The sequence below is a fragment of the Maylandia zebra genome, linkage group LG5 (assembly GCF_041146795.1).
Source record: "Maylandia zebra isolate NMK-2024a linkage group LG5, Mzebra_GT3a, whole genome shotgun sequence".
In the NCBI taxonomy this organism is placed as follows: domain Eukaryota; kingdom Metazoa; phylum Chordata; class Actinopteri; order Cichliformes; family Cichlidae; genus Maylandia; species Maylandia zebra.
Genome location: NC_135171.1, coordinates 11,958,781 through 11,983,140, shown reverse-complemented (window position 1 = coordinate 11,983,140; position 24,360 = coordinate 11,958,781). Strand labels below are relative to the sequence as shown.

The following is a 24,360-nucleotide window of genomic DNA, read 5'->3' as shown; positions in this document are numbered from 1 at the left end:
TATTGTCTCATTGTATATTCGCAAATTAGTAATTTCCAAATGGAAGTAGGATTCTGTTTTTTAATTGTTGTTTAAATAGCTTGGCATTGGCTAGTTGTATGCAGCTTCCATTATCTTTATTGCTTCAATAAAACACAGCATTAAACCTGGGTTATCTGAGGGGTTGTTGACCACTTTGGGGGCCCTGGAAACTGGTTGTGAACACAACACTGACCAGATGTCACCTTGAGAGAGAAAGCTAAAGCAAACAGTTGACACCAAGCTGTTACGCAACTTCATAAAAAGCTGTATAATGAACCACAGGAGAGGAGGGCCTGAAAAACAGGACCCCAGATGCAGAGGGCCAAAGCCAAAAGCTTGGGGTGATGCTCAAGTGATAGTTCAGGACTATAAAAGGAAGTTACAGAACAGAAACCTAAAACCACTAAAAAAGCCCACTATCACCTCTCTTACTTCTGATCTCTTGAGGAAATTAGCACTCTTTTTAGGTGCTAAATGTACATGTTTGCCTATCTTGTGTGGGTGGAGTCTAGCTTTTTACTTTTAGAAGCAAAACAGAAAGTCATCTAACGGCTGATATCCTTATTAACCTTGTTATCCTTATTCTCAGAGTGTTTAAGACGACACAACCTTCTCAAGAAAAGTTATGTGCGAGATGATTTATATCGTGCAGTGATTTATATCAATGCATATAAAAGCACCGCCTTGCATAGAAGATCCAGTGAAGCACGGTGGACAGCTTGTGAGAGGGGCTCTTACAAAATTTTTTTTAAAAAGTGTCCTTCCCTGATGAGCGCCTACTTATCTTATATAAAAGAAATAAATTCTCAGCATTGGGAGCTGCCATTTCATTGCTCTAAAGGTCTTTGTATGGTGATATAATCCTAAAAGACAGAGCGATTAGAGCTTTAAAGCCTTGCATTTGTTGACACTATAAGACCTGCAAGTAAGCCTTCATACTGTTTTGAATTATGACTATATATTAAGCTCCCAGGATCATTTAATACTGTCAGGATTCCAGCACAAAGAATGAGGCTAAAACTGACTTACGCACTACAAGAATATATCAAAGCAACATATTTAATCACTGGAATACACAAGTGTAATTATTGTTATATGCTCTCCTTGTGCCCTATTGATGGAACAGTTTTGCCAGTTTTCTCTCGTGGCTTTGTATGCAGCATATAGCTTTGAGTTCTTGAGAGAAATACACAGCTACACTTGCCTATTTCACCTCTCACAGTTAGATTCAGAACACCTGGGTTCACAAACAGAGTTGAAAACACCCTCATGACACCGCTTAATGGGACTGTGAATTTTGGGTTGAATAAAACCCAGGATATCCCGAACTGGCTTTGCAGCACATATCCCAGCTATCAGCTCTCTTTCTCTGGTATTAGATTGGTTTGGGTTGATCTTGTGTTTATGTTTATTTCCCGCTACAATTAGATCTTTGTTTTTCCATTTAAAAGTTTAAAGTAAATCTAAATTTAGACGTTCATGAACAGTGGAACAGTAGGACTGCTAACAATGGCCCAAAACAGTGTGTTTAGGTAAACAATGAGCCGAACTCAACAATAAGTTTCGATATGCCAAACAGGACTGCACATTTAGGTGTTAGTTCTAAGATCATCACTGCAAAAGACCCATCTATCCTTCATACATGTTGTTGTATTATGACATCCTGATGGATTCAGCCATATTCCAAGATTTCAGACAGTAGTTTTGTCTCAGTCTGTCCCATATCTGAGCAAATTTGTATCCTTTGCTAATTTGACAACCTTCTTCTTTAATAAGAAGTAGAAGCTTCACATTGAATGAATCCCACTCGACTACAGATAAGGGAGGAGGGAAACTGAGCTGAGGGAGCAGGTGGTAGACTTGAATGAGCAGATCTAATAAAAAATCATTCAAAACAACTGTTCCTGCTCTTCTTGCACGAAAGGCAACAACAGAAGCACTTATCTGCGCTGTAATGTACATGAATATTTTATCTCTACTCGCTGTTTGGTGACATAAACAAACGTCTTGGACATCCAAAAGATGAAAAAAAAAAAAGTCTTCCAATTTTAGTAATATGCAGCGTGCAACACACACCCTTCTGCTCAGTGCGCTTCTCTGCATTGAGCAGGATCGGTACTGTACTATGATGCCACACTGACTGTGTAACCAAGGCAACTAACAACAGGCAGAGTGAATGGTCAGATTAGCTGCTGAAGTGTGAAAAGGAAGCGTTTCAGATTTTACATAAAGCAAAATGGTCAAGCCGTCGTACATCAAAACAGCCCGTGAAAAGCAGAAATGAACAATTTCCATGTATGCACTTTATCTGGTTTTCTCTGTTGCATAAACAAATACCACAGAGAAGATCTGGAAATTTTGCAGATTCTCACATTAAAACAGGAATATTCAAACGCCTGGCTCAAAAGATGAAGCCCTGTAGCCTGACATTAGGCTGGAGATGAGCTAATCGCAGACTTCAGGAAGAGAGGGGTTGGTGGGGGTGGATGCCTCCATTAGCGATTCGGATTCACACCTCAGTCATTCATCTCACTGCCTCCCACCGCAATGACCCCCCTGTCACATGTTCTGAGTCACCTGGCCCCTCGCCACTCCTCCCTGCTTGTTTTCTCAGCGTGTATATACGCTTCTCTCCCTTTCATTCTCTTCTTATGGAGCGCAGCAGCACACAGAGAGGAGATTAACTGTATCACTGCCTAGACCAAGCAAGAAAAGAGAGGAAAGTATATTTAGGTACAGACAGCTACTACTGACTGGAGAAAGGCCTCAGAGGTAGGCTTTCTTCATTCACGTGGGAGGTAAAGAAGCACCATTTCTAGGGTTTTTTTGCAGTTAGCCTGTTCTTAACTTATACCAAAAAAGGCCAAGCAAGCATATCAGGACTGACCCCATGGGTTTTTAGTGTACCCGCTCCTGTTTTCCCAGCACACATTCGTATACATTCACTTGCCACCAACCATCATAGAATTAAATGAGTCAGTCACTTCAGACTGGCTTTGTTGTGCCTCAACAGTTGCATGTTGTTTCTGCCAGGAACATTGTCGTCATGAGAGCATTATTAAAAGAGAGCCACATGTCAAGAAGCATGCATCCTTTTAAAGGACTCTGATACATAGCAACAGCAACGAGAATACTTAAATCTGCCGTACACGTTCAAAAAAGTGCCACCGGAAGAAGAAGTGTTTTAACCTCAAGGGCCTTTTTGCAACTCTTCAGAAGCTTTTAGCCACATTACATGAGCGTTATCGGTAGAGTCTGCTCTATTTCAGTGGGCAAGTTATTACAATTGCAATACAATGTAACAAAGCATTAGTGTGCTGCTGCTTTCCCATAGTTGGCGTTATGTGTTTATATCTGCTTATAATTAACGTTGTGGCATCAATTTCAAATGCTATAGACCAGGAGGTTTTTTTAACTAGCACATGTAGAAGTAGTGCTTTTCCAGTCATTTACAAAGGACTCCTCTGAGCCAGTAAGTGTGTTGCACTATGTTACTGTATCATCAGCTCATAGGTTACAGATTTACCCCGTCTGTGTGTGCATATGTGTTCAGTATGTTTGGCAAAAATCTCTTCTTATTTAACATTAAGTACAAGGAAGACATTGTTAGTGATAGTGTTGGGTAAACAAGGCTTTAACCAAGTTAAGTTATTATCTTACTATAATGAGCCTATCGATATATATACACTACTAGTCAAAGGTTTGGACACACATTCTCATTTAATGGTCTTTCTTTATTTTTATTTTTATGACTATTTACATTGTAGATTGTCACTGAAGGCATCAAAACTATGAATGAACACATATGGGATTATGTAGTAAACAAAAAAGTGTGAAATAACTCTAAACATGTTTTAGATTTTAGATTCTTCAGAATAACCACCCTTTGTCACGGACGAGAATGCGGTGGACTCAAGAGCAGACTCAATTTGCTTAGAACTGTGTATAATTTATTGAAAAGAACAAAACGTGAACGGAACTGGGTTTAACAAAAACCATACGCAGAAAACTAAAGGAAATCCGTGGGCGGAGAAACCGGCGTAGAGCACGGGGAGACTTCTAACGGGAACTTCTGTAAACACAGGGGAGAAATGTTACTGAATGGGAAACAAACGAGTAAGGGACAAAGGTACGGAGTGCCAGTGAATAGTCTTGGGCTTACTTGGCGACCCTAGTCATTTAACGGGGAAAAGGCTGCCAGGGGTGTATTCCAAAGAGGGTCAAGAGTGGAGAGTCCGGTCCAGATTTCGAAGAGATGGAGAATACAGACTGAAGGGCAGGCTGAGGAGAAGTGGAGTATATAATCCTCGGGTTCCGAGCAGATGGGAGGACAGGATGGAGACCAAAAACAGCACTACTGGTGAGTGCGATGGGTGGAGAATCTGAAGAATACAGGAAACAAAAACATATTAACCCAAGGTCCAGATATACAGAGTCAGAGCTCAGAGGAGGCCGAGTTTACCACAGATGGTAGCAGGACGAACTGGCGAGGAGTGGCAGGCCGTGCTGGCTTAAAAACCCTCTAGGTGGAGCCCCGGAGATTGACAACAGGTGATGAGCTGGCCAACTCCACTCCCAGGGACAAATGACAGGAACCTGGACCACGCCCAACCAGACACTCCCACAGCATATGACACCCTTTGCTTTGATTACTGCTTTGCACACTCTCGGCATTCTCTCGATGAGCTTCATGAGGTCGTCACCTGAAATGGTTTTCCAACAGCTTTGAAGGAGTTCCCAGAGATGCTGAGCACTTGTTGGCCCTTTTGCTTTCACTCTGCAATCCGTCTCATCCCAGACCATCTCGGTTGGGTTTAGGTCAGGTGACTGTGGAGGCCAAGTCATGTGGCGATCCATCACTATCCTTCTTGGTCAAATAGCCCTTACACAGCCTGCAGGTGTGTTTGGGGTCATTTTCCTGTTAAAAAAATAAATGATGATCCGACTAAACACAAACCGGATGGGAGAATGCTGTGCTAGCCAGCCTTCCTACCACACCATCACACCATCACAGCATCACACCTCCATGCATGTAGAGGCCATCCGTTCACATTTTCTGTGTCACACAAAAACACGGCGGATGGAACCAAACATCTCAAATTCGGATTCATCAGACCAAAGCACAGATTTCCACTGGTCTAATGTTCATGTCTTGTGTTTCTTGGCCCAAACAAATCTCTTCTGCTTGCTGCTTTTCCTTAGTAGTGGTTTCTTAGCAGCTATTTGACCATAAAGGCCTGTTTCGCTCAGTCTCTGCCTCACTTCATGAATGAAAATTTTAAGAATGGGTTTTTGCTAATAAAATGAATGCGATCATTTACTTTATGAATTGTTAAATTGAAGCAAATACTTAACAACAATGAATAAAAGGTTAAATGAATAAAATGTTTGATCTAATGAACTTCCTTTTTGGGTCATCCGTTGGTACATACAATAAAATAAGTAAGGCTAAGTTGGAGTGCTGTGCTGGATCTGACGTGGTTGGAGTGAACTATCGTCTCCTTTCAGAAGGACAAATGTGATCACACTGTGGGTGTGAAACATGCATGAATGCCTAGAACAATTTAAGCATTGGCGGAAATGCAAACTGAATGACGTTTCTTGGGTGGCTCAGCGCTTGTCTGTGTGCAACAGGAAGTATCGCCTGCAGAGAATGAGTTTTGCTTTTGGCTCTGCCAAGGACCAGGTGGGCCTGGGCTGGTGGGCAGGCGCGATTCCACCGGGGCTATCAAGGCCATATGAGACACAGCTCATCATCCCTCACTGGGTCCATATGGTGGGTCTCAACACGTACTCACCCCAGTCTGAGGTGTTAGAGTGTGTTCCCTCCAGAAGGCAAAGTTCTTTCTCCACCGTGAATATGTCATCTCTTACAGATCGAGCCCTGTTCCATTTCACCCATGTGAGTACTATGTAACCATGGAGACTGCACTTAAGCTCTTGTGGAACTTGTAAGCCACAGCACTGTGATTCTGTTTGCAACTGAATTCTCTTAAAGTCGGTGTCTCAAACATCTGCTTACCTGCGCACAGTGAGAAATGTAGCTGCTCCACTCAGCTGCCATTTGTAAAGCAGCTACAAGTTCAGTGCAAGCCTGCTTCTCTTTCTAAGCATCCAAAAGCATACAGCAGTGACACCATCCTAATTTTCATGAACATTCTGTCAAGGGAGATTATGCATTCCTCATCCTGCTGCCCCCCCAGAGAGAGAATAGCTGGTAAATATGATGACGCTGTGGTGTACATTGCAAAAACGACCTACTTACTTAGACATTACACTGTATGTAGGTTTCTGTGTTACGAACTGGATCTTTGATATTTTACAGACAAAGACAAAAATGTTATTATCCCTAGTTTACATTGCACCAGAGATTACTGACTCTGCAGAAAAGCTTTTTAACAAACAGTCTTTGCACAAGCATAAAGGCGATTTTTCTCAAATAGGACATGAAGGTTGAATTAATCTGCTCTGTGGCAATGTTTTAAAGACCTCGGCAGACATTCTGCATATTTATGACTGCAGAAATGTCGGATCTAATTATTGAATTTGTGGTAATTTACTAACTCTCTTTAACAAATTTGCCACTTAGGCCCTCGTGCCATATTTTTTTTTATAACTGCTGTGCAAGAACAACTAACTTTCCCGCTTTTTATCTTCAGTAGAGATAAATTATCCTCACAAGCTCCATTCTGAAAAATCTACTGTCCACAAGAAAGTACACATAGACCAGCCTGTTTGAAAAAGTCATGCTTTCCTTTGTGCATAGTTTTCTTGGGTGTACAGTATGTGACTGTCAGAACAAAGTACTGTACATGCATACTGATAAGGCCTCTGCCTTGAGCTGCCTGATTCCTGGATTCCAGATGTAAATCAGTGTAAAGATTTTTTAAAAGGAAATTTTAAGAAACAGTTTTTGCTGTCTGGACAATAATGAACTTATTTCATTTTTGTTCTAACGGTTTTGCCTGTCTGTGCACAAAACTATCGTAGCTGCCAGGTATACTGATTTTAATCATTATTAAATGGCCATGCGTCTGTTGTCCGTCCATTCGTACACAGTCCACAGTGGTATCACCTGTGGTAGCATCTGCTTGCACATAATGATCACCCAATCACACAATAATTTGGTCTTTATCCCAAATTGTGCTCCAGGTGAAGGTCTCATTTGTCTTCTTGCAAGCAATAACATATGAATCGTAATTATTTCATTAGAAGGTTCACTAAACACTCATTTTCAAAAAATTTGAATTCTCTAGCAATTATTTCATGGTTCAGGCTGTAGAGGGTTAACATTACCTTACCTTAATTACCCTAAAAAATTGTATCAGCATCTGTTGAAACCTACACTCCATTAAACTGTGAGTTGAGCTACACACTCCCACACAGCGTTTCTCATTTCTTTGGCTAATTAACCACATATTATTCCTTATAGCACTGACTGTGGAATTCATGCATTGTTCAAGACAATAGTTAAAATTCTTGCACTCATAATTTTTACATTTATAGGTACATGTACCTATACTGGATGGCATATAATTTCATCATGAAATCACTGGCCCCTTATCATCTTTTTAGCTGTAAACCGTAAATGCTTAAAATGTGTAGGCTATGAACCATTTCTAACCGAATTATGTATGAACAGCGGAACTGATACTGTGACTGATACTGATCAATATTGCTTCCTTTTGGTGCACACGTATTTGTATTTGGTTCACAAGTCTTCAAAAACATCAATGATCATTCCTAAATCAATCGTTTGCTATAGATTCTCTGGATGTGGATGCCAGACAACAACAGTACCCTTAGAACGTGCAGCAAGGGAATGCATTTGTCATGTTTCGGCTGTGTGGCAGGCAGGAATTGGACCCAGATGCAAACTCACGGGGACAGAACTTGAACTCAAAAGCACAGCTTTATTGCTGGAAAACAGATCACAAACAATACAAAACTAAACTGGGAAAAGCTAATTATAATGTACACCAGGAGACACGGGGAGAATCGCACACAGCATGAGGGAGATCGTGACACTGACACAGAGAAATACAGGGCTCAAATACACTGGGAAATAACGAGGGGAATGAGACACAGAAGGGGAGCACAGCTGGGAGAAATCAGGACTGACGAGACAAGGGGGCAAAGGAGTAGGATACACTCACATGAGACACAGACCTTCAAAGTAAAACAGGAAGTAGCACAGACGCAAACTAGATTAGGGGAGACAGAGCAACTAAGAAAAACAGAGAACAACAACAAAGAGACATAGAGGGCAGCTACTAAATACTCAGAGAACTAAACAGAATACAAGAAGGCCAAATTAAGACACTAAACTATAGAATAAACTGGGGCAACAAAGAACTAAGAGCATAATACAAAAACTCAGAGACACAAGAAACTCAAAACACTGGGCCACTGACCCAGGACCGTGACAGCATTCATGTATTGTTGTCACAATGCAAAATACTGCTTGGGTCCTGGCATCCATGTGGATGACATGCACAACCCAGCTAAACATTGTTACAAAGCAAGCAGACAATTTGGCAAAGAGTTCATTTTGAGCTGAATCATCAAAGCAACAGCACCCTGTCAAAATCTGTCTTCCTGTCCTCTTGTTTTTGTGTCTCAAATAAAAGCCATGTCAAACTAGTGAAAGCTAGTGTGCTCTGCTGACTGACTCTGAGCCTAAATAATGAAGGAAAACTGGAACAGTTATTTCTTTTGTGACCAGATGCTTTTTAAAAATTTGGCAGGTTCATCTGTGTGACAATAAAGGGAAAAAGGTTTATGGTTCTTGACTGAAATAAAACCTCAAACCTTAACTAGAAAGCTGTGTGTATTCCATTTCAGGTGGTAAACATTTAAAGTAGAATTCATGTAATGATATGCTCTGACTGTCCTTACTGTACTTAACATCTCCCTGCAGGAGTTTTGCTGTAGATAGTCATCATTAACTGATATAATATCCCCGTTCCATTTCTAGGCTTTTCTCCAAAGCAGCGAGCGTTAGAAACTTCTCTTTGATTTCACACCAAAGCCTCAGAAAACAACAGTTCTGTAACACTCATCCCCATCAGTTTCTATTCCCTCCAAGAACCTAGTAGCACACTTCTAACAAGCAGCGGCATGGTGCCCTGACCACAAAGTCTCTTTATGCTGTTGAGTTTTATTTGCTCTCTCCAAATTAAAGAGAATTTAAATGAAGACGTGGATGGCTTTTAAGGCTGGACTTGGAGGGAGAGCTAACAAAATCTAAAACTGGTTAATTCTAGAAGAATGAGGGAGGCCTGTTTATGAGACTGAATCATTATCGCTGGGTTGGTTTTCATCCGTTATACTGCAGTGTGTGCTGATTTGATGATGGTTTCCTGCTGAAAATGAGTGAGCCACGTCGATTTCACACCTATGAGATAAGATAAGATAAGATAAGATAACCTTTATTAGTCCCACACGTGGGAAATTTGTTTTGTCACAGCAGGAAGTGGACAGTGCAAAAGTTATGAGGCAAAAATTAGAATACAATAAGAATAAATACAGTACACAACTGTACAGAATAGAATAAAATAAAATACTATATACAGTAGAATAAAATAAAATAAATATACAATAAGATAAAAATAGAATACAAATACAAATACTATATACAACTGAGTAAAAATACAACGATGACAGAAAGGATTATTGCACTTAGTATTATTGCATATGTATGGATGTGTGTGCTTGATCAGTTAAAGTCTTTATTATGGAGTCTGACAGCAGTGGGGAGGAAAGACCTGCGAAATCTCTCCGTCCCACACCGTGGGTGCCGCAGTCTCCCACTGAAGGAGCTGCTCAGTGCTGTCACAGTCTGCTGCATGGGGTGGGAGATGTTGTCCATCAGGGATGACAGCTTAGCCGCCGTTCTCCTGTCACTCATCACCTCCACTGGGTCCAGAGGGCATCCTAGAACAGAGCTGGCCCTTCGGATCACCCTGTTCAGTCTCTTCCTGTCCCCAGCAGAGATGCTGCCGCCCCAGCAGACCACGCCATAAAAGATAGCAGAAGCCACAACAGAGTCATAGAATTTCTTCAGGAGTGGGCCCTCCACTCCAAACGACCTGAGTCTCCGCAGCAGGTACAGCCTGCTCTGCCCTTTCCTGTAGAGGGCGTCTGAGTTATGAGTCCAGTCCAGTCTGTTGTTCAGATGAACACCAAGGTACCTGTAGCTGTCCACAGCCTCAATGTCCATACCTTGGATGTTCAGTGGTTGCAGTGGAGAATGCTTGTGCCTGCGGAAGTCTACCACCAGCTCCTTGGTTTTACTGGCGTTGATCTGGAGGTAGTTCAGCTGGCACCAGTCCACAAAGTCTTGGGTCAGACCTCTGTACTCCTTGTCGTCCCCATCAGTGATGAGGCCGACTATTGCAGAGTCATCAGAGAATTGCTTTCCTTTTACACAACAGTGTTAAACTTCCCACTGCAGCATTCCTGTTTTTGCTGACTCACTTTTTTTTAGCTGAATACCTAAATCTATTTCACCAGAGCTGATTTATACTGCTCAGATGCATTCAAGTACTTAGCAGCCTAGCCCCGTTTTGCAGCTGTACACAGTATTATTTTTAGCATGCTTCTATATATCATGTTGCCATATATATATATATATATATATATATATATATATATATATATATATATATATATATATATATATATATATATATATATATATATATATATATATATATATATATGTAGAGAGAGAGAGAGAGAGAGAGAGAGAGAGAGAGAGAGAGAGAGAGAGAGAGAGAGAGAGAGAGAGAGAGAGAGAGAGTGGGACTTCCAGATACAGACGGACAAAATGGTGGTGGCTAACCAAGTGGCGAGTGGCTCCAGCAGATCCCGGGAACAACATCGGAGATCTCTGTCCAGAAGAGCGCGGTCCTGGGAACAGCTAAGATACTGCGCAGGACCCTCAAGCTCCCAGGCCTCTGGTAGAGGACCCGAGCTTGAAGGATAAACCGCCCGCAGGGGCGTGCTGGGTGTTTTTTATATATATATATATATATATATATATATATATATATAATCACGATGGTATGTGATCTTTACGTATTTTTAAGGAGCATATTTTGATGTCAGTGTCTGCACTCTCTGTGGATTGATGCTATTTTGTCATCAAATTCATAATGATGACTCATGCAGATTCCCATATCCTCATCACACGTGTTGCCTTTGAGCAACACGCTGTCATGTGGCATTCAGTTTCAGATGTGCAGGACTTAACACAAAAGCCTCCACATCATCCTTGTTTTAACCATCAGGCTCTGGGTGTAGCAGGAGGAGCATCAGCACTCTCCATCCCCTGTCAGAGGCTCTAAACTTCCTATTTACAGTTTATCCAGTTCAGTGAAAGGATGATATAATGGGAGGAAAAGAATCCTCTGCTCCCAGATGGGAGAGCAGGGCTGTTCAAACTGAATGAGAACAGAGAATAAAAGATGAAGCCAGCATGCAATGCTATGCAGAGATAGAGCAGGAACTAATGAGAGCATTAGACCCAAACTACTCGCCTTACACTGAGTAGAGGAAACAGCAGATTGTGAGAGGACACGGGGTGGTGCAGGAAAGAATTGGATTGTGCTAACAAGAAAAAAAAAAAAGACAAAAAGAAATATTGGGCTTTTCCCTCTTTTTATCACGACCATGATATCAGTCACAGACACATGCCAGCAGTACAGTCCAGGATTGTAGTGCAGTGCATTAATAAAGTTGTATGTAGGAGTATTTTAGTCTTTGCCTGTTGATGAAAACCCCTTGGAAATTGAAACTGAACTGGAGGGCTCCAGGCTAATTTGCGTTTGCACATTTGTCTTGAACTGGAAGGCTTGGTTCCTAAAAGATCACCCTTAATGACTTTGGTGATCCCCTTACTCTTCCTTTTGTACTATGATGAGATTGACGGTTTGAGTCTTTAGTGAAATGTCTCAGCAGATTTTAAATAGATTTCTGGTGGTTAGCCTTGAAGAGCTGTTAGTAAAGTAGGACACAACGATGTTTTATTTTTCTTGCTGGACTCCTATGTCTTTAATGTGGAACTGTACAGGCATTAGCTTTAAGTCTCGTCTTTGAATGAACTCAGGGCTGCTCAGGGCTGCACCGATTCAGCTGCTCATATTTCTCCCCACACTTCTCTTTATTTTCCCCCTCTTGTCAATTTATCAGGCAGATTCATTAAGCCTCAGGTTAAGAGAAAATTATCCAGTCATTTAGAAGCATTTTTTAATTCCTGCAGATGTATCTTTACTTCTGTCTGTGCTGCCCCAGGCAGGGTGCTTATATATGCATGTCTGTACTGTCTTTCCATGGACTGTATGCACCATCTTGTTGTACTGTATACAGGCTAAAACTGAAGTTTTGTTTTATTTTTTTTTTTTTTTAATAAAAAGCTTCAGTTTTGATGGAAAAACAAATCAGCTGCTGGAACTCCTAGAGTTCATAAAGTACTGACATTCTTGGTTTTAGCATTTCTTCTTCCTGAAGACAGGTGAAAGTAGATTTAGCAAAAGGATGAGATTAGAGTCAGGGGTGGCTGTCGCTCCTGGTGATGACTTGATGGATCTTGAGACTACGAGAGTAAGACAGGGCATTTAGTGTGTTGGGTGCTGGGCCAAAGAAATAGCAGTTTTTCATTCAGCTAATTTGATCTGTTATATATCCAACTTCAAGAAAAGGAACTGCTATTTTTAAGAGGTTTTTAAGAAGTCTCTGATAACTGATCAACATTCTCCTTTTTTTGAAGGAAGCCATGTAGCAGGAGCAGCGTTATGAAACATGTAACTGACTACCTGGCTGTGTTAATAAAATGCTATTTAATTGTGGCTTCATTGTGACTTTAATCTACCTTTTATGTTGCCAAACAAAACAATATTATGTAGAAAAAGAAACATCATGAATATCAGCCTGAGGTTGATTTTTTTGCTGTGTTTGTCCTAGAAAGTTATTTTTCCTACTGTTTTCTTTCTTTTCTTTCTTCTTCTTCTTCTTTTTTAACAGTTGTTTGCTCTAAATGTGACCAATTTACAGTCTCGTTCGGTCAGTTTTATTTATGTCCTATCATAAATTTACTGTTCATAATTTGTGTCTCTTTTGCTCTGTTAATTTCACAGTCAGCACTCTAAGGGGACTTTCAATTAGTGTTAGCTCGACATTAAAAACAAGTCCATTTTATTTATCACTGCTTCTAGATTATATTTTTCATGTAATGTCGATTTTATGGGTAACAATTAAAGTGTCTGTCCCGTGAAGCAGCTTGCAGGAGCAAAGCAGTTAATGAGGTTGGCTTAGTAAAGACTTGGGTGTTGTAGAGGAGAAGTTGAGGAGAGGAGAAATCTCCCAATGAGTCTCCAAAAGGCACAGCTTTATTAAAGTTAATTTGTTTGGAATTGGCAGCCATGATTATTAATCTCATGTAATTTCACTTTTGCATGATTATGGATGGATGGATGGATTGATGGATGATTATGCACCTAATAAATAATTTAAGTGGTATAACTTTTGTTTTAATGGAAATCATACAGCAATCATAGCTTATGATATCTTTAAAGGTGCAGGAGTCAGGAGGTAGAGTACAGCTTCTGCCAGTCAGAAGGTCAGTGGATCAGTTCCTTGTTTACTCCAGTCTGGATGGTGAAGTATGTTTGGACAAGACAAGTATCCTTGTCAAGGCAAGACAAGTTTCCCTCAGTGAATCCATCGGAGTGTTAGTGAGTGTCGGGAATGTTACAAAGTGCTTAGGTAGGTAAAAAAAAAGTGCTTACATGAATGTGTGTTTAAATATATATGAATATGCTGACATCTGCAGGCAACATCTTTGGTACTGGGAGTGTTGTGGTTTACATTCGTTGTCCTATTAATGACTTTAGTTTTACTGACGACTGATGTTTAAGCAGGTTTTGGTTCAATGAAAATCTTGCTAGAGGTTTTGCATCAGATACCAAGTGGCTGGACTGGAAACCCTTTCAAAAATAGGCTGTTGCCCCCAGAGAAAAATCACGTTAGGGTTCTTGATTCCTTCCACTGTGACCCGTCAGCCATAAAAGTCTAATGGGGTATTGCTGTCACATCACCAGGCATGGACACCGAGTTTCAAGCATTTTTAAAATGATGCCATGGGAACATCTACTAAAAATCTTGATGATCAAGGTCAAAAGTCATGTTTTCTGAAAACCTTATGAACACGATAACTCAAGAAAGATGGCACCTAAGATTTTAAAATGTATACCATAAGTGCATTTACTAGAAGGCTGAGGGCTAGCATGGGCGACAGCCAGTATCTTTATAGTTATTCTGGAAATGAATTGGTAGTCAAAACTGTCCCTGACTGTCGCATCTTCTTGTGAATCTACTTTGTGCAGATTTGTGTGCATACTCAGGAACATCTGTTTTCTGCACCAATGTTAGACATCACCAATCATTTGTGATAGTATTGCTAAGACTCTTGCATTAGCCTTTCAACCTTAAATTCTCCCCAAACTTGTATTCTTCTTATAATCTTTGATGTGTATCTACAAAGAGTACAGCCGGAGAACACATACAATATGTTGTGATTCGTTACAATCACAATACTTTTGTGTATTGAATTACAAGTGACATAACGGTACAGGAGTGTTGACAGCAGAGACATTTCTTGGGCTAAAATTAGAAATTGTGGCTGTCTCCAATGGAAATCCGAAAGGACACAAATTCTCATAGAGCATCGCACTATATGGTTTCACCGTGCATTGCACAATGGCAGGCGTGTATTCAGGTATGTACTCATATGTATACAAACAAACTATTCTCCTTCAGGTTGGATTGTCTGCAGCTGTTTCATCAAAAACAAGCTAACATTGTTTCTCACACACTCTGTCCATAGGGAATGTGCTTATGAGCCATGTTACCTGAAGACTATTGTGCATATATACAGTGGGGCAAAAAAGTATTTAGTCAGCCACCGATTGTGCAAGTTCCCCCACCTAAAATGATGACAGAGGTCAGTAATTTGCACCAGAGGTACACTTCAACTGTGAGAGACAGAATGTGAAAAAAAAAAAAATCCATGAATCCACATGGTAGGATTTGTAAAGAATTTATTCGTAAATTAGGGTGGAAAATAAGTATTTGGTCAATAACAAAAATACAACTCGTTTCATCTTCAGTTCTCATCAGTTCTCACTGATGGAAGGAGGTTTTGGCTCAAAATCTCACGATACATGGCCCCATTCATTCTGTCCTTAACACGGATCAGTCGTCCTGTCCCCTTGGCAGAAAAACAGCCCCATAGCATGATGTTTCCACCCCCATGCTTCACAGTAGGTATGGTGTTCTTGGGATGCAACTCAGTATTCTTCTTCCTCCAAACACGACGAGTTGAGTTTATACCAAAAAGTTCTACTTTGGTTTCATCTGACCACATGACATTCTCCCAATCCTCTGCTGTATCATCCATGTGCTCTCTGGCAAACTTCAGACGGGCCTGGACATGCACTGGCTTCAGCAGCGGAACACGTCTGGCACTGCGGGATTTGATTCCCTGCCGTTGTAGTGTGTTACTGATGGTGACCTTTGTTACTTTGGTCCCAGCTCTCTGCAGGTCATTCACCAGGTCCCCCTGTGTGGTTCTGGGATCTTTGCTCACTGTTCTCATGATCATTTTGACCCCACGGGATGAGATCTTGCGTGGAGCCCCAGATCGAGGGAGATTATCAGTGGTCTTGTATGTCTTCCATTTTCTGATGATTGCTCCCACAGTTGATTTTTTCACACCAAGCTGCTTGCCTATTGTAGATTCACTCTTCCCAGTCTGGTGCAGGTCTACAATACTTTTCCTGGTGTCCTTCGAAAGCTCTTTGGTCTTGGCCATGGCGGAGTTTGGAGTCTGACTGTTTGAGGCTGTGGACAGGTGTCTTTTATACAGATGATGAGTTCAAACAGGTGCCATTCATACAGGTAACGAGTGGGGGACAGAAAAGCTTCTTACAGAAGACGTTACAGGTCTGTGAGAGCCAGAGATTTTCCTTGTTTGAGGTGACCAAATACTTATTTTCCACCCTAATTTACGAATAAATTCTTTACAAATCCTACCATGTGAATTCATGGATTGTTTTTTCACATTCTGTCTCTCACAGTTGAAGTGTACCTCTGGTGCAAATTACTGACCTCTGTCATCATTTTAAGTGGGGGAACTTGCACAATCGGTGGCTGACTAAATACTTTTTTGCCCCACTGTATGTACTGCAGTGTCTGCACTAAAGTACCCATGGACACTCATATTGGAAGTCAAAAGTGGCCATTTGGATTGCATTTCTAATAATACAGTTTGATCCTCTCAGTAGGACGTAGATATAGAAGTTAATTTTTTTATGTATGATATCTAACTCTTTGTCATTTACATACGCATAATAGAGATATAATCAGTTTTATCAGCTTTTATCAGCATTTTTAGCTGTATGCTTTATTGGAACAGCTGCCATCAACACAACTCTCACTACTTCGCTGTTTCATTGAGCTAGTTTCACTAGAGAAACTGCACTTGCAAGAGACAGTTCTACATTTTCTAGTAGAATATATAACATTGTACAAAAGTCTTTAGCCACCCCCTCATTTCATTATAATTTGTTCCAAAGGAGTCAGAGTTTCTTATAATTTTTAAAAAGTGGTCTTAAGCAACAGTTTTTCAGGGTTTCTGAAGCTTGTTTGTCTTTGGCTCTTTTTTACCTGTCCATTTTTTATAGGACTGAAATGGCCTGCAAAAGGTGGCTGCAAAGAACCATTCAAATGAGGTGAACAAGGGGGGAAAAGTGAGACATGCCAAATTACACAAGAACTTGACTGAAAAGTTGTGGCAGCAACACATCCAAATTTGAAGTTTTTGGTTCAACTTGTTGTAAATATGTACGGAGGAGGTCAGGAGAGAGTTACCACATTGTCTTCAGCCTTCAACAAAACGTGTTGGAGGCTCTGTCATGGTTTGGGGAGGCATTTCACCCGGTTAGTGTTGGAGATCGAAATTGATGGAATTATGAACACAGAATCTTTTGATTTACCATGTGGAAAGCATCTGATATGCAACTAATTCATTTAACATTCTTGAATGATCTCAAACACACTGCCAATGTAAAAAAGAATAATACAATAAAACACTATCAATCATGGATGGCCTCCCCAGAACCTGAACCTGATCATTATTGAAGTCAGCATCCAAAGAAGAGCTTTGTGTGTTCTTCAAGAGGCTCGAAGAAATATTCCTGAAAGCTACTTAATGCACTGACAAGAAAACTGTCTAAGAGAGTTCAGGCTCTGCTGAAGAATAAAAGTGGTCATGCCTAATATTAACTTTCAAGCTTTTTAGAACTGTCCAAACTGTTTTTGGCCTATATGCTGCATTTCCTTGAATGTTTGCACATTTTAATGAAGTGCTCCACCTATTTCCCATTGTCCTAACAAAAAATAAAGAAATGAGGGCTGGCGCAAACCTTATTGTCGTATGCACATCACTGTAGAGACTTTAAATATAGTAAAATAGGTATTGCATTCTAAGTAGAGCTGGACCGATCCGATATTACGTATCGGTATCGGTCTGATACTGACGTAAATTACTGGATCGGATATCGGAGAGAAATAAAAAATGTAATCCGATCCATTAAATATCAAAAAAGCACCTCATAAAATGCGTCGGAGCAGTATGCATCACGTGATAGAGCGGCTGTGTGTATTTGGAGCCTCGCTACCAAACCAGCATTTCATCTCCGAGGAAGTTATCCCAGAGAGAAGTAAAGCAACTGTGTAAGTTCATCTCTGAATGTTTGTAAAGCATTCCAGCGTTAAGCTTAACAACCGATATATGGAGCAACTGCCTCTTCTCTCCCTCCCTCCCTCTCCTGCTGCTACTTCAATCATGAAACTGATTAATGATCAGCTGATTGGCTTTTGAGAGTCCGTCTCTCCTCTTTGTTTTTGGCCCACTTTGCACCAGAAAGAGGAAACCAGCGGCTGAACAACAGCAGCACGTTTAACCTTGATAAGCTGTTGTTAGAATTTATTTAATATTACTTTCTACACCAGGATCCTTTTCTAGCTGACGGCTGGTAACTGTGCAGGGGCGGATCTAGCAAAGTTTAGCCAGGGGGGCTGATAGGGCATTAACAGGGAAAAGGGGGCACAAAGACATACTTTTCTTTCTTATTCTCATTTAAAATGTCTAGCTTTTAATAAATAATTATTTGAATCTTACACCCAAAGTTTTAAACTTATGTAAAATATATAGAAGTCCATTACTGTATAACTGTTAAGTCTAATATACCCTAGTAAGCTATACTACTAAAATATTTTGGGCGCAGTGTATTTTTTACATACAGGTATAACAGAATGGCTTTAGTGTTGTTGTTTATTTAAATCTGAATATGAACTTATACAAAATGCAGCAAGATATTAAAAAAACAGTTTTATTGATTAAAAAACACACTATATCGGAGTCATATATGTATCGGCAGATATCCAAATTTGTGATATCGGTATCGGACATAAAAAAGTGGTATCGTGCCATCTCTAATTCTAAGTACATTCTAAATACGCTCCCACTTTTTAGGGAAATATGGTTAAATTACTTTTAATTCAGAGCTGGCCTATTAAAAATTTCTTTATAGTTTTCACTGAGTATTAAAATACTTCAAAAGTTTATCACACTTGTAAATGAACATGTATCATGAGTATAACAGTTTCTTTTGTATTCAACAACAACAAAATGGTCTATACTGTGTAATGATGGATGTGTTTCTTTTGTACATGGTGGGCATCAGATGTAAAAAGGGTTGTTTGCCGGTCCTGGAAGGGTTGGAAATACATTGACCATATAACTGTGACTCTTTGCTGTATGTGACACATCCTGTTGTCTCACTTCCTCTCTAGAAGCTGCCGTAAGAAGCAACTGTACTCTGATTTGTCATGTGACTCTTGTAAGGTGCAAAGTTAAGCTCGTGCTGTTGTTTGCTTAAAGTGTTTCGCCATGAAGCGTGGCTGCGAGAGAGTGATGGCACAGGATGACAGAAGGAAGTGGGAAGGAAGTGAAGTGCAAAAGTGCGCTTACTCTTGTGCTGATGAAGCAGCTGCAAAGTGTTCTCATTCATAGAAGAATGCAGCAGTGTGAGTCAGATGCACAGCTTTTGTTTTGAATGAATGAAATCACATCGTCACCTATTCTTTAATAAAGTAGAGATAGCACAATACCACTTTTTTATGTCCAATACCGATATCATAAATCTGGAAATCTGCCGATACCTTCAGGGAGTGCAGAATTATTAGGAAAGTTGTATTTTTGAGGAATAATTTTATTATTGAACAACAACCATGTGTTAGGTGTGGGCTGTGTGCGGACAGGGATAGGACCCAAGGTGCAGACTCCAGAGACAAACGTAAATTGAAATAGCTTTAATGCTGAACTCAAACATAACATAACTGGAAAAAATCTAAATAAACTTAAACCGGCGGATTGACAAAACACACAGCAAAATAAACGGTAGATCGCGACACGGACACAGAGAAACACAGGGCTTAAATACAAAGAGGGAGCAATCAGGGAATGAATAACAGGAGGGAAACACAGCTGGGGCAAATCAGAACTGACGAGACAAAAGGAAGCGTAAACTGAACACACTGAGATAAGACAGAGATCTTCAAAGTAAAACAGGAAACACATAACACAGACTCACATGCAGGCACTACAGAGGGAACAGAGACGTGGGACCAGGGCAGACACAAACACTGACTGAACACGGGGATATAGGAACTAAGGATACACAGAGACGCGAACTAGACAAGGGGATACAGGTGATAGGGGAGACAGAGCAACTAAAGAAGACAGAGACATAAACCATAAGACAGAACTCAAAGAAACCAAAGACTAGAAAGTATAAATAATATAATAAACTCAAAAACCCTGGGTCAATGACCCAGGCATCCTAACACCATGTTCTCAATGAACCCAAAAAACTCATTAATATCAAAGCTGAATGTTTTTGGAAGTAGTTTTTAGTTTGTTTTTAGTTTTAGCTATTTTAGGGGGATATCTGTGTGTGCAGGTGACTATTACTGTGCATAATTATTAGGCAACTTAACAAAAAACAAATATATACCCATTTCAATTATTTATTTTTACCAGTGAAACCAATATAACATCTCCACATTCACAAATATACATTTCTGACATTCAAAAACAAAACAAAAACAAATCAGCGACCAATATAGCCACCTTTCTTTGCAAGGACACTCAAAAGCCTGCCATCCATGGATTCTGTCAGTGTTTTGATCTGTTCACCATCAACATTGCGTGCAGCAGCAACCACAGCCTCCCAGACACTGTTCAGAGAGGTGTACTGTTTTCCCTCCTTGTAAATCTCACATTTGATGATGGACCACAGGTTCTCAATGGGGTTCAGATCAGGTGAACAAGGAGGCCATGTCATTAGTTTTTCTTCTTTTATACCCTTTCTTGCCAGCCGCGCTGTGGAGTACTTAGACGGGTGTGATGGAGCATTGTCCTGCATGAAAATCATGTTTTTCTTGAAGGATGCAGACTTCTTCCTGTACCACTGCTTGAAGAAGGTGTCTTCCAGAAACTGGCAGTAGGACTGGGAGTTGAGCTTGACTCCATCCTCAACCCGAAAAGGCCCCACAAGCTCATCTTTGATGATACCAGCCCAAACCAGTACTCCACCTCCACCTTGCTGGCGTCTGAGTGGGACTGGAGCTCTCTGCCCTTTACCAATCCAGCCACGGGCCCATCCATCTGGCCCATCAAGACTCACTCTCATTTCATCAGTCCATAAAACCTTAGAAAAACCAGTCTTGAGATATTTCTTGGCCCAGTCTTGACGTTTCAGCTTGTGTGTCTTGTTCAGTGGTGGTCGTCTTTCAGCCTTTCTTACCTTGGCCATGTCTCTGAGTATTGCACACCTTGTGCTTTTGGGCACTCCAGTGATGTTGCAGCTCTGAAATATGGCCAAACTGGTGGCAAGTGGCATCTTGGCAGCTGCACGCTTGACTTTTCTCAGTTCATGGGCAGTTATTTTGCGCCTTGGTTTTTCCACACGCTTCTTGCGACCCTGTTGACTATTTTGAATGAAACGCTTGATTGTTCGATGATCACGCTTCAGAAGCTTTGCAATTTTGAGACTGCTGCATCCCTCTGCAAGATATCTCACTATTTTTGACTTTTCTGGGCCTGTCAAGTCCTTCTTTTGACCCATTTTGCCAAAGGAAAGGAAGTTGCCTAATAATTATGCACACCTGATATAGGGTGTTGATGTCATTAGACCACACCCCTTCTCATTACAGAGATGCACATCACCTAATATGCTTAATTGGTAGTAGGCTTTCGAGCCTATACAGCTTGGAGTAAGACAACATGCATGAAGAGGATGATGTGGACAAAATACTCATTTGCCTAATAATTCTGCACTCCCTGTATATGAATCCGATATAGTGTGTTTTTTAATCAATAAAACTGTTTATTTAATATCTTGCTGCATTTTGTACAAGTTCATATTCAGGTTTAAATAAACAACAACACTAAAGCTATTAGTTATACCTGTATGTAAAAAATACCCTGCACCCAAAATATTTCATGGTTCAGTAATACTGATCAATCAGATAAACTTAAACCTACTCCATCCTTCCTATTCTGGTATTTTAAAGAGTACTTAGCAGAAATATTAAGCAACCTAACTAATAGGGTTGCAAACTCCCAGCAAAAAAAAAAAAAATAGGGAACCACCCTCCACCTCTTGATGCTTAATTGACATAATCAACTTTAATTTGATGCAGTGTGAAAAAAATTGCACATAAATAAATTACTTTTTCAAGAATAATTAAATAGATTCAACATCTTTCTTCAACAGAATTGCAGACTGCACAGATGGTATCTTCCCAAAGGAAAAAGTAGCATAGCTTACTAGGGTATATTAGACTTAACAGTTACTATATACAGTAATGGACTTCTATATATTTTACATAAGATTAAAACTTTGGGTGTAAGATTCAAATAATCATTTTTTAAAAGCTCGACATTTTAAATGAGAATAAGAAAGAAAAGTATGTCTTTGTGCCCCCTTTTCCCTGTTCATGCCCTATCGGCCCCCCTGGCTAAACTTTGCTAGATCCGCCCCTGCACAGTTACCAGCCATCAGCTAGAAAAAGATCCTGGTGTACAAAGTAATATTAAATACATTCTAACAACAGCTTATCAAGGTTAAACGTGCTGCTGTTGTTCAGCCGCTGGTTTCCTCTTTCTGGTGCAAAGTGGGCCAAAAACAAAGAGGAGAGACGGACTCTCAAAAGCCAATCAGCTGATCATTAATCAGTTTCATGATTGAAGTAGCAGCAGGAGAGGGAGGGAGGGAGAGAAGAAGCAGTTGCTCCATATATCGGTTGTTAAGCTTAACGCTGGAATGCTTTACAAACATTCAGAGATGAACTTACACAGTTGCTTTACTTCTCTCTGGGAAAACTTCCTCGGAGATGAAATGCTGGTTTGGTAGCGAGGCTCCAAATACACACAGCCGCTCTATCACGTGATGCATACTGCTCCGACGCGTTTTGTGAGGTGCTTTTTTGATATTTAATGGATCGATTACATTTTTTTATTTCTCTCCGATATCCGATGCAGTAATTTACGTCAGTATCGGACCGATACCGATACGTAATATCGGATCGGTCCATCTCTACTTTAAAGGTGACGAAGTGTTTAGGATCCAGGGTCCTTCAATAAACCCTCAAAAACTTTTCATTCCTCTGTGATGCTACGCAAACAAACGAGAGATGTAGTGGATCTAGAGAGACTGGCCCTGTGTGAGACTGATGCAGACACCGTGAGCAGTATTGTGTACTGAACTAGGATTAAAAGAGGGCTGAGTGGAGAAGGCTTGTAATTATTACTGTACTGCCAGACCTGCCATGCTTCTGCTCCTAGCACACTGTTTAGCAAGTGCCCCAGGACACAGAGATTCCTCGATACAAGAAACACACGGATCACAGGCCCAGTGAGACACACCGTGGAAAATGAGACTGCCAGCCATGAATAATTAATTCAATTGTGAATTGGCCGGCTTTTTAAAACCTTTGCCACTATCTTTTTATTCTAACCCTGCTCTACACATGCTGCGGATTAATGCAACTCCCAGTCCCTTCGTGTGTTCCCTGTCTGCTGTTATTACCCTGCCTTCCTCCTCTTGTTATAGAGCTCTCTCGTCCATGTTCTTCAGCTAGCTCTCTAAAGGTTGAAACAGCAAGATTTATACGCCGCCTTGCAATTTTAATTAGTGCAGTAAAAAGCCCCAGAGACATAGCATGCAAACTTTTTTTTTTTGGTCAACATTTCTAAGAATTCATTTCCCTTAATCAAAATGAAAAAAAGATGTAATTCTTGTGCAGTGCAGTAATGAGGCAGAGCGATGATGTTGCTGATGCTCTTCCAAGTGAGTTTTGGGGAAGTTCTTTTATGAATGCACTCATATGCCATTCAATTAATGCAGCTTGAACTGTATACTGTAAAACATCTTTGAACTGGTTTCCATCTTGGTTGGCCCATTTTTCTGGGAATAGTAGCAGCTATTATTCTGGCCTCTATAACAGAGGCACTGCCGGGGTCACTTACTGCCGATGTAGATTTATTGCATACCATCAGTATTCCACCGCGTCTGCTGGCCTCTCAGTTACTCTCCACACTAATGGATTGTCTCGGCTCTTAGCTGAAACTGTTTATAAAAGTTCACTTAGAGTTGGGCAGCTTTACATTAATGGATAGCAAATGATTTCAGTGCAGTGTCTATATTTGCCTGTATCTTTAATTCATAACAGCTACAAGGGTAAAATTGCACATAGGTTTTGAGTTAGAGTACCACGGCTGGACTGCCTTCATGTCATTTTAATGATTTACTTCCTGTAGCTTTCATACACCTGCTCACCCTTCACAGCCGACACATCCTTTTGTTTTATGTGTCTACACCCGACTTGAAAAATAGCTGCTTCACAGTCTTGGTGTTGCTTAAAATTATTATTGCACCTTCAAAACTTCACACCTGCAAGTAAAGTCAGATTTCTTTTTTGAATTAGTAACGTTTCACTTAGAAAGCAGACGTGATAGGTGAGATTTACAAAGCAATTGTTGGTCATTTTTTTAATATAGCACTCGTCTGACCTCTGAGATTATGTTTGTATATGATGTCATCATAAACAGAAACAGAATACAGTGTATGCCACAGGTCGGCGTAACGAGGAGCATAAGATTAGACAACACCTGGGTTAGTAAATATTAGGGCTGAACGATATATCGCA

At 40.5% G+C, this 24,360-nt stretch overlaps 1 protein-coding gene and 1 long non-coding RNA gene across 2 annotated transcripts in view; one reads left to right on the top strand and one right to left on the bottom strand.

Annotated features, from left to right (window-relative positions):
- camkvb (CaM kinase-like vesicle-associated b) overlaps positions 1–24,360 on the top strand; it is a 47,685-nt gene that overhangs the window by 5,912 nt on the left and 17,413 nt on the right. The gene's annotated exons all lie outside the window — the stretch shown is intronic.
- On the bottom strand, positions 3,931–4,643 carry LOC143418737 (uncharacterized). Its single transcript, XR_013098749.1, has 3 exons — positions 4,484–4,643; positions 4,184–4,403; positions 3,931–4,093 (listed from the first exon to the last, which is right to left on the bottom strand). It is a non-coding gene; the product is annotated as an uncharacterized LOC143418737 (long non-coding RNA).